The following is a 12,063-nucleotide window of genomic DNA, read 5'->3' on the forward strand; positions in this document are numbered from 1 at the left end:
GTCCTCTATGGACCTATGTGTAACTTATTGTAATAAATTGTTCCAAACCTGTATGAATTTCTTTTTTTCTGCTGAACACAAAAGAAGATATTTTGAGTAATATGGGTAACCAAACAGTTGATGGACCCCACTGACGTCCATAGTATGGAGGAAAAAAAATACTATGGAAGTCAATGGGGTCCATCAACCGTTTGATTACCGACATTTTTCAAAATATCTTCTTTTGTGTTCAGCAGAAGAAAGAAATTCATGCAGGTTTGGAACAACGTGAGGGTGAGTAAATGACAGAATTTGAAATTTTGGGTGAACTATCCCTTTAAGTATATTATTTTAAAGTATATTATATCCATAATAAATAGGCCTACTCTTTTTTTAAAGTATAAAGTGTACTTCCTTTTCACAAGGGCAAGCTGGACATACTAAGTCTAATTTGTTCCCATGTCGTTGTATATTGTTGATGAATCCAGATTATTCTAAATGAGGGAGTGTGTGCCCACAGTAATTATCAATTAGTATAATACATGCCCAACCTGTCTTCATCTCTGCCCTTCTCAAAATCAGAACACAATAAACAGCTTTTATATAGGCATGGACTTGTGATCGGCTACTATTCTGAATAAATAGGTAAGATGTATTGCAGGTTCATTTAGTAATTCAATTACTACTACCAACTAATGTATAGGAATACAAATTTTACATAACATATTCCAGGTTCAAAAGGCCAACAGGAATCTTTTTTATCCTAAAATTTAAATCTGGCTAGTGAATCAGACCCATTGTGTGCCAAACTGGATTTAAAAAAAAAACATAACGGTAGATTTGTTTGTTTTTTTGTGTGCATTTGAAGTCACATTAAAGGCCTGTGATTTTGGTACAGGGCATTAAGTCCCTGCTCAGTTGGGTCACAAAAATAAACTTTTGTGTCCACAAACAAATCCTTGTATTTATATATAAATTTACTTTATTTATTGCATTGATATTAGGTAAATTAATTAGCCTGGCTAATGTCAGACCTCTTTCTCATTGAGACACTGCGATAAAATCAGCATAATCAGCAAAATCAGCGCAAGGCAGCATGGGGAAACCCAGGCTATAAATTAATACTGATTTTAGAGAAAATAGAGCTTTGAAGCCAAAAGCCAAGCAAACAGCCAACCAAGTTTTTTATTACATGGATGCACTCTTGTCTTTACTGCTCTTTACAGCTAAAGTCTTTACACTAAATAGTTTCGAGCAGGAATATGACAGCATTATGTTTGCAATATTAAAAAGAGACACAAGAGGGACATAATACATACAGTATATGGAAAGCTAATTGAAAGCTGTTGATTTATTTTTCTGTAAACAACATGGGGAAATGGAGATGCAGAGTAGAATGACAAATGGAGCCAAATCCAGAGTAACACTGACTGTTTCATATATAGGACTATTCCATAACGTTGGCTGTTACTGCATGTGAGCCATAGTACTGCCTGATTTGTGTGTGTGTGTGTGTGTGTGTGTGTGTGTGTGTGTGTGTGTGTATATATATATATATATATATATATATATATATATATATATATATATATATATATATATAATATACGCATACATATATATTTTAAATACTATATGCACTGAATGCACAATATCATTAAATGTTTAGATACAGTATTTAATTGTTTAGCTATGCTTAGCCAATGTCATTGTGAAACAGAGGATGTTTATTGGGATTATTTGAATAAATCAGAAAGCTAAAACTTTTTGTGAGGCCTTATGAATGTGTAGTGGGCAAATTTCAACCCTCACACAGAGTGTAAATCCATCAAAAATCCTCATTAAATGATTTAATCTCATACTTACCACAGAAAAGGACTGAAATAAATGCTCGTCACCTTCAATAATTAGTTACTGGTGAGATTTATGCAATTAACCCTTTCAGCCTATTTTAAATCCCATTTAAGGAGGCGATGTAGTTTACTGAACTTCTAATAAGTTTGCAGTCAGAAATAATGGATTTGATATAAATCATCAAATCACAACATTAAACATTCATTATTTCTTGCACCCCACCATCTAACCTTTTGCTCTGTGTGCTTTCACAGCAATGGTAAGGTTAATTAGCTCTTGGCTTCAACAGACCTCAGGAGGGATGGTAGAGATATAAAAACTACATTCATCACACAAATTGAGGCTTATTGAACTTCTTCTTTGATTATAGAGCCTGCCTGAAACTTTCCAAATATCCCAAATTTAAATTAACACTATAATTCTTTTCAAACTGGTTTTCTTACACTGCCATTCAGGTTTGGGGTCAGTAAGATTTTTGGGGAAGGAAATTAATAATTTTATTCAGCAAGGAGGATCCATTCCTTGTTTGCAAACTATGTTTGCTCAACTAGTTTCATAGTTCATTCAACTGAGATGTTTTATTTAGTCCAACATTTAGAAATCTAGTGTGAAGATTCTGTCAATTACAAATAACAAAAAAGGTTATTGTTTATTATTTTATTTGTTATATGATAATAGGAATTAGTTACTAAGCAATTTTATACCGACACTGCTATTATAAAATACTTAACTGCCAAAAGATACATACAATTATTTGCATTTAAAAGCAGTCAATGTATTAGACATTTTTTGAACATTTACATCTCTTAAAGATATATTTGGTATTGATGTAGTGCTTAAAGAGCTCAGTGAGTCACTAGTTAAAACTCACCAAAATGATACATTTTTCCCTTTCTCAGGGGACGTTCTCATGTGCTTGGAAGTCATCATCTGCTGTATGCCTACATCTAAAAGTGGAAATTCTCATGCTGTTAGTAATTACAGACCTATTGGTTTTTTACCAATAGTCTCAAAGGTTTCAGAGAAATTGATGGCTGTGCAAATCACTGATTATCTAAATAGTTCATTTCATACTAGTTCATCAAATGCAATTTGGCTTCAGAGCAAACCATTCAACTGAGATTTCAAATTGTTTTTTCACAGAAAAACTTAAGTCTCTCTTAGACAAAGGTGGGGTTTTCGGGCGGTGTTTCTTGACCTCACGAAGGCTTTTGACACTGTAAACCACTGAAGTCTTATGTCTAAATTATTAGTATTTTTCTCCAAAGACTTTGAGGTGGATAGAATCATATGTGTCCGGTCGCACACAGTATGTCCGAGTTCAGAATTATAAACCAGCCCCCATTATGTATATCCACAGGTGTTCCCCAAGGATCTTTCTGGGTCCATTGCCATTTACGTTGTATATCAATGATCTTCCATCCGTTTGTCCCGACAGTAACATCTAAATGAATGCGGATGACACCGTTATTTATATACATGGGAACAGAGTGTCACGAGGTCCACAAGTCGCTAACGAACTTAAAAAATCCCTGGTTGATGTCACAGCTTGGCTAGAACAAAGCGGTTTACAGTTAAATATCTGTAAAACAGTGTGCATGTTTTTTTTTTACCCAAACAAATAGTTCAAGTGTAGTGCCAGATGTTGTTGTATCAGGGGAAAGGCTAAAAGTTGTATCTGAATACATTACATACAAGTACATTGGAGTTGTGATTGATTCCAGACTTTCTTTTAAGGCTCAAGTTAAAAAGGCCTGTAACCGGGTCAAATTTAGCCTGTCAATTTTTAGATATATTATATGTCAACAGAGGCCGCTATGTTATGTACATTCCGTTATTATCTCTCATATCACTTATTGTTTTAACAACCTGGTCACAAGCGAATACAACTACTCTAAAACCATTGGACTCTCTGTATAAACAATCACATTTTTTATTTCTTGATAAAAAAAATAAAATCAGTTCATTTTCATTCTTGCTCAATACAAAAAAAAAAAAAAAAATACAATTTGCTAAATTGGGATAATCTGATGTAGATGTTTGTCTTACGTTTAAGACTATATACATAGCCTGTCTTCCCCGTTAAAACTGTACGTTAACGTTAGAACAACTGCACGTCGGTCCACAAGGGCTGGAGAAAGAGGGGACTGTATTATTCCTCTCAGAAAAAGTCAATTTAGTTAGTCTGTATTTTCAGTCAAAGCCGCAAGGGAATATGGAACTCCATCCCATCAATAATTAGAAGACTGGATATGCATATGGTTATTTTAAGTTTCATCTAAAAAAATGGTTACTTACTACTCAGCACTGATTTTCTGATTTTCACATATTCTGATTATAACTTCTTTGTAATAATTGCTCTAAGTTATTTACTTTCTCCTGTCACTATTATTATTTTTTTTTTTTACCTCTTATGTAGCACAATATGTTTAGACACACTTTTCTGTTAGTGTATTTTAGCATGATTTCCACGTGGAATCTTGTACTTGTATTTTTTATTTGATAATGTGATTACCCCCCCCCCCCCCTCCTCTTTTTTCTTCTTTCTCTTTTGCGTGTGTATTAAAATAAGATGCTTTGTTTTTAGGGTGACCTTTTTACATTCTAAAGTTCATTGTAAAGATTACATTGTAAAGTTCAACAATTATGTAATGAGTTCATTTCAGCTATAAAGCAGCTCTGCAGAAAACAGTGATGTCATCATTCAGCTAAAAAAAATCTTGACAAACATTTTAAGTGGATTTTAGTGGGATTATAAAAAAAGTATGACATGATCCCTTTAAATAAATGTTTTCAAAGAATAGAAAAATTAGGTGCATGACAGTTTATAAAAAAATAAAAAATGTCAGCCTCTGTTTTCATTTCATTTATTGTATTATTAGAAAGATTCAGGTCTCAAATCTTTAAAATTGAAGGATAGTTACCCAAAAACAAATTATATCACTTAAAAACAATCATCACTACTCAGCCTAATTTTGAGTTATTTTTTTTTTTTTTGTCAGTTTAGACAAAGGCCTATTTTTGTGCTTCCTGAAATAAATCTCTTTAAAGGGGAACTGAAATGAACAAAATATAATTAGATAACATGTTGGTTATTAAAATTGTAAACAAATTAATTCAAAAATAATATTAAAAACAAAACATATATGAAGTTTTTTTTAATACTGACTGTAATTTACATTTGTTTTGTTTTTTTCTATTTTTATTTTTTTTTAAAGGGTAACTAAACCCTGAACCAACTTTTTTTAGTTAATGATCTATAAGAATGGGGCTTTATTACTGCTGTTCATTGATTCGAGTAACTTTTTAGACATTTGGGTATAAAGTGTTTTAATTCTACAATATATGGTGTAAAAACGTCTGAGTGCTGCCCTCTTCAGGTTGAACGGTGGCTACTGCAGTTGAATTTTCCTATTGGATGTTTGCGGTACTACGTGACGTAAGCAGGTTCCAGCTCATCACCACGCCCTTGGTACGAGTTAGCGTAGATTTATCTGTATTTAGTACAGTGGTCAGGAGGGTACGTAGGTGTAGTGTTGCTGGTTGCAACAGCACTGCTGGACTGCATAGCTTTCCAGCAGACTTGGAAATTAGGCGCCAGTGGTTGCATGCACTTGGCCTGGAAGACTGTGAGTTCCCGCCTAGAGCTCAAGTAATTTATGCAACCTGCATTTTACGCGGGATTGCTTCTCCAACGCAATAGAGGTGGAAATGGGCTTCTCCACACAGCTCGCGCTGAAAAGCGACGCAGTACCAAACGCTGCTCCTTCTGCATGGACTCCACCACCGCAGCGGCGTCTTTATGTGAGTGATCATATATATTTTAATCACAATTTATGGTTAGGCTAAAGCTAATCCTCTGGGGTCGACAAACGCGCCGGCGCATTTTGCTGGATTTTTTCACATAGCGGCAAAATATGAATATGCCTACAGAGAGCGCACGCTATTGACATCAACTCGATAAAACTCATCAGATGCATGTACTTTACGTCGTTTTGCGACCCTGTGAGTCACTCTCCATTTTAGAGTCTGACAACAGGTCTCAGGTGCATGCCCCGCCCTCGGTTCGTCCCCTCTATCTCCGCTGGAGTCTGCCCACTTTTCTAGCATTTTTCAAATATTGCCAGTGGGTGGAGTCAGGCTCTGACCAGGGGTTTAGTTACCCTTTAAATGTACATTTGTTGCTATCAGAGCGCAGCCGTGTTCGATGACGTCACTGGCATGGTACCACTGTAGGCTACTAGGCTACTCTACTGCTACTCTGACTGAACTGACTGATTTTGACTGTACAATTTTTTTTAACTGTACAAGTTCACACTAAAAACAGCATTTAAGTAAGAAATTAAATCATCAAATGAAATAATAACAATGCATACTCTTCACTGTATGAATGAAACGTATACTGATTCTTATAGACTGCTGTCTCTTTAAGAACTATGCAGGGATCTAGAATATACTGATACACATAGAACCTTGTGTTTTTGACACTTTAAATGCAATAAGACGATAAAGAGAATTTAGTTTAGTGCACAGCTGTGACAGCTGGCTGTCTGTGCTGTGCTTTTAGGCATGTGCAGCACATTGTGCACTCATCAAATTTAAACTGGCAAGGTGCGCCACCGCGTCTCTCATACACAGTTAGAAAGCGGCTGAAATCACACTAACAAGTATCTTGCGGGTGTCGTCGATGGATATTGCTTATATTGGATAGCATAGCATCCTCGATGTCGGATTAATTTAGCAAGGTGATCTGCGGTGAAGGTGAACATCACGATAACAACTAAGAGATGAGGGGAACTTGTTTACAGGACCCGCCGTGGTCACATTTTATGCCACAGTCATTTTGCAAACAGGTTATTGATGACATCGGAGGGGTTATTCGCTTGTTGGACATATCAAAATATTTGAATTTTTCTAATGCAATAAGACCCCCTCTCGATCTGTTATGCTCTTGAGATGCCATTTTGCTGGAGCTGTCAAGGTAGCCTATCATGCCAGTGACGTCACAGACCGTTGATGGCTGCACCCTAGTAACAAAACAACAAACTAACATCACTGCCCCCTCCTCCCCTTGTAACTACTTCAGCAGTTTTAAGTGTCCTACTACAAATAACAATGATAACACATATGTTATATCACCTTTACTTCCTATTTCGTTTCAGTTCCCCTTTAAAATCTCAATCATGCTGCAAACTTCAGTGCAATGTAGAACGTCTAAAACATAACCCTACAATAAATGAGACTAGAGCCTGTGGACAAAAATGATAAAAAATACAATTTGGTGCATGACACCCTCACTGGTTATGTAGGTTAAATAAGCTATTATTGTATTATTAGAAAGATTTTGATCAATCTTGAAGCTTATTGGAAGAGTTACCCAAAAACAAATTCTATCATCATTATTTACTTTAAAGTCATATTGGCCTACCACTATTTTTACAGTGGAACACAATTTTGGGTGGGCAATTTTGAAGAATCGTTACGTTACGTAGCTCATCACCATGTCTGTAAAGCTCCAAAAAGGCATGCATTTCACATAAGTATCCATATGGCCTTATACGCTGTATATGTCCAAGACTTCTGGAGTAGCTTTGTATGAGAAACACTTGTTTTTATTCACTGATAGTATTTCCAAAGACGGAAGCTCTGAAATGTCATTGCAGCCACGTTTAAAATGCTGCAGCAAAATATTGTTGACAGCTTGTTTTTTTGTTATCAAATTTTTATTGTTTTAACATCGTTTAAACATGACATATCGAAGACAAACAATCAGCAATTACCCCAGTATGAAAAAAAAAAAGATACAAATAAAAATAAATAAATCAATAATTAAGATTAAAAAATATAAAAAATAAAAATATATAGGGCACTATATCAGTGGGATAACAAAGATACAGAAAAATTATATATAATGAATAAATAATAAACAAACATACAGAATATACTTCAAAATATACACAAATATATATAAGTACAGATTATTAGAATTGTTAATATCCATAAAAAAAAAAAAAAAAAAAAAAAAAAAGGTAGAACAGAAGAATAGAGCTGAAAGAAATCTACGACAGTTGAAATATATGATTAATAATAAGGGAAAAATAAATTAACCAGATGAACAAGAACAATAAAAATAAAATGACCATAAAACCAGAGAGAGAGAGAGGGGGAGGGGGTATTAATTCAACTCAGCAAACCCTTGAGTTTTTCCAATGTTTGGGCCCAGAGTCTAATGGTGTCCTCTCTTGCGCCATGAATGCGTGCAGTGGACAATTCGAGATACACCACATCTATAAATGTGAGAACCCAATACTGCTTATTAAGAGAATGTGGAGGTTTCCATCTCGTTGCTACTATTTTCTTAGCGGCTGTCAAACCAGCTAAAAACACTCGTTTCTGAGTTTTGTTAAGTTGGATATCAGAAAGATCATCTAAAATAAAAACAGATGGGGACAAAGGGGCCGAAACATTCAATAAAGTGGACAAACTTTCTTTAACCATATTCCAAAAGTACGCAACCCCAGGGCATTCCCAAATCATGTGAAAAAAAGTACCAATTTCCCCTGTATGGCACAGTGTGCAATTAGGATCAGGTTTAAGCTTCATACTATAGAGTTTACGGGGAGTCATATAAGTCCTATGAATAAAATTAAAATGGATTTGTTGATGATCCGGATTCCTTGAGGCATGCATTACCATCACCCAAACACTGTCCCAGTTAAAACTGGGGGAAAGGTCCGGAATATCTGCCCGCCATGAAGAGTCTATTGTCAGAGGAGGATGCATTTTTTCCAGAAAAAAATTATATAATTTAGAAACCAAACCTCTTGTTCCCCGAGTCTCACGTAACACTTTAAGTAAAGGGTGATCTTTAAGAGGAGCCAACCAAGGAACCCCATAAGCCTTCATGGCAGCCCTCAACTGTAAGTAAAAAAAAAAGGTAGAGCTCTGAAGGTTAAATTGAATGGAAAGTTCTTCAAAGGAGTGAAGGCCTTTATCACCCATTAAATCACCCAAGGAGTGAATTCCTTTGTCGAACCACTGTCGACACTGGCCAATCTTTATTGGGCGCTTAGCAATTAGCAAACCATCATTATTAAAGATAGGAGAGTACACTCTAAAAACTGCTGGGTTAAAAAATAACCCAACCTTAACCACACCGCTGGGTCACTATTGGACAGAACACGCGCTGGGTTGGTTTGACCCAAGTGCTGGGTTTTACCATTTAACCCATATTTCTGGGTCATTCATTTGACCCAACCAGTGGGTGAAATTAACCCTCTTGCTGGGTTAAATCTTACTCATGTGCTGGGTTATTTCTTGTCTCATTGCCTTAATAAAATTAGAAACAAATATTTTTTATATTATGAATTAAATAATTATTATCTCTGTAATACAATAAACCAGAGAGGCCACTGTATGATTTCAATCTCATTTTTTATTTTATTTTATTTTATACATTTAATACTTTTCTTTATCAAATACAAATGTTAATCAATGTCAAAGGTCTGACAAAAAGGCCAACCTCATTTCATCCCTGAGGCACAGAATGTGCAGCAATTCACCAGTCATCTCATTTTGTAAATATTCAACCATGTTGGTCCTCACCTGTTGATTACACAAGTCAAGTCATCTTTATTTATATAGCGCTTTTTACAATACAGATTGTATCAAAGCAGCTTCACAGTGATACTGTAACATGAATATAATACAACAAAGTTTGTTTCTAGAAGAAAATTGCGTCATCGTCCACCTTAAGGCAAATCAATAATATTGTTGAATATTAAATGTCCCCAACTAAGCAAGGCAACAGTGGCAAAGAACCAAAATTCCATCAGTGACAGAACGGAGAAAGAAAAACCTTGGGAAGAAGGCTCAGTCGTTCAGTTCTCCTCTGGCCAGCGAGTGAACAGTGTATGATTATGATCCAGGCAGCATTACAGATCAGAGGTCAGATAGAATAAGAAAATTCAGAATATTTATCCAGTTCCATCTGGTTGGAAGTCGGAGTCATCACACCGGTATGGAGACGAGTTTGTTGAGGATCAGTCGTGTCGCTGAGGCCTTCACAGGGCTGATGAGGCTGGCCCTTCAGGGATGCGTCATGGATGGGTCCAGGCGCAGGTCCACCTTCTGATCTGGATACGGCCTGGATCCGGCTGACTTCAGTAAACTTTAGAATGAACAGAAAGACATACATTAGCATAGATGCCATTCTTCTTATTAAATAATGAGTACATCAGGTGTTATAGGAAAGTGTCCCCGGTTCCGGCTGACCTATGCAGCCTAATAATCATTTAACTGATTTGATTAATAGAAATGTATAATGTTCTATATGAATGCCAGCCAGGTAAAAGATATGCGTTTTAGTTTAGATTTAAACTGACAGAGTGTGTCTGCTTCCCGGACAATCACTTAGAGAGTGTTGCAATAAAACTGACATTAAGCTTTTTTTTTGTGGAAGTATCAATTTATTATTGAATATGCAATTATTATTCCAAACATTACCAAATGACCAAATGTGAAAACTGAATTATAGTAATAGTAATAAAAGAGTAATTTGGACAAATATTTTTTAACATTAAGGCATTAAAATAAAACATTATTTTATTAAAAGTAAAATATTACTGTAATGTTGATAGTGTCTTTAACATTAAAACTCACAAACCCACAAAGCTGCTCGTTAATCTCCTGACTGGCAGCGCTGATGATCGCCTTTAGATGTTAACTTAACGTTACACACAATAAAATGAAAGATGACATGCATGGTGGTAGGGTAGGCTATCATGTAAGTTTACATTTTTTAAGTTTTAAATATTGAAGATCATTCGTTCAACTAAACGGGTATACTTTTCTTCTCAAAACTGGCGCCTGTCCATTTATTTCTCATTTCCTCAGTCGATGTTTATAAAGATTGCAAGTCATACATTTACTAAAAAAAGGGCTAGCCTATATCAAGCTCTTGAAAGCCTTTTTTTTTGGCAGAAACGATGGTTCGAGACATTACAGAAGACACACGCAGACTGTGCTGGAACTTACCTCAGTCACTTCTTCAGACGAGTATTTCTAAAACTATGCCAGCAGACTTTTCACTCACAACTCACTAGCTAGCCTAACGTACATTAAAGATTCATTTCCCGCTGATTTTACGTGCGAGCCCTGTGAGGGAAACTGCGCGTATGGATTTCATACAAAACACTTTTCTTACTTTTAAATACGCAACGTCCACAATGAATAGGCCTACGATAATTACATGATGAATTTAGAATTTACATTTTCAAAAAGGCTGCTGATATAGGCTAGCTGGTTTAATTTAAACTAAGGATATAACGATGCAGCCTTTTGTAAAAAAAATTTAACCGGCTAGCTGTGGCTAATTAATGTTTCACAGAATAAATACGTTACCCCTCACACTTCCATATCAAAGACTGTAGCCTATGTTGAACAGTGAAATTAGCTTGCTGCTACCACCACAACTTATTAAAAATATAGGTAAACATTCATATTAACTTACCATAAAACACTGCCTGCTCCGAGTGGCGTGCTCCTCGAGTCAGAAGTGAAGAATCCAGAAAGTTCCGCAAGAATGAAAAAAGTAACCAGTTGCTGGGTCAAAATAACCCAACCAGCGGTTTATTTGTGAATGACCCCCTTACAACTCATTTGACCCAGCATGAGCAACCCAATAATGTGTTTACAGTACCCCAAACAACCCAACTTTTTGACCCAGCACAATCAACCCAACAATTTGTTTACAGAAACAACCCAGCATTTTTTTGAGTGTAGGGATTCCAATTAGAACAGATATTACAAGCTTTTTCTGCTGCTCTCCAGACCGACAGAGCGTGTGACACTAAAGGACCAAAACGGAGCGTACACTTTTTTAAAGGAATATTGGCAAATAAAACTTCATCTAACTTCAGAGGAAGAACTAGATTTCCCTCCAAGGAACGCCACGAAACATCAATTTTGTCATTATACCAGCTAAGCAGGGGACGTAGTGTAAAAGCCCAGTGATATAGCTTAAAATTCGGAAGTGCAAGTCCACCCGCGAATCTATCTCGTTGCATCGTGGAAAGCTTCAGACGTGGACGTTTGCCATTCCATACAAATTTGGTAATTATGCTCTGTAGCCTATCCCAAAAACGAGAAGGGGGAGGCAAGGGCAGCATAGAACTCACAAAGTTAATTCGAGGGAGTACATTCATTTTGATAATCGAGATGCGCGATCTA

The sequence above is a fragment of the Squalius cephalus genome, assembly GCF_949319135.1.
Source record: "Squalius cephalus genome assembly, chromosome: 17".
In the NCBI taxonomy this organism is placed as follows: domain Eukaryota; kingdom Metazoa; phylum Chordata; class Actinopteri; order Cypriniformes; family Leuciscidae; genus Squalius; species Squalius cephalus.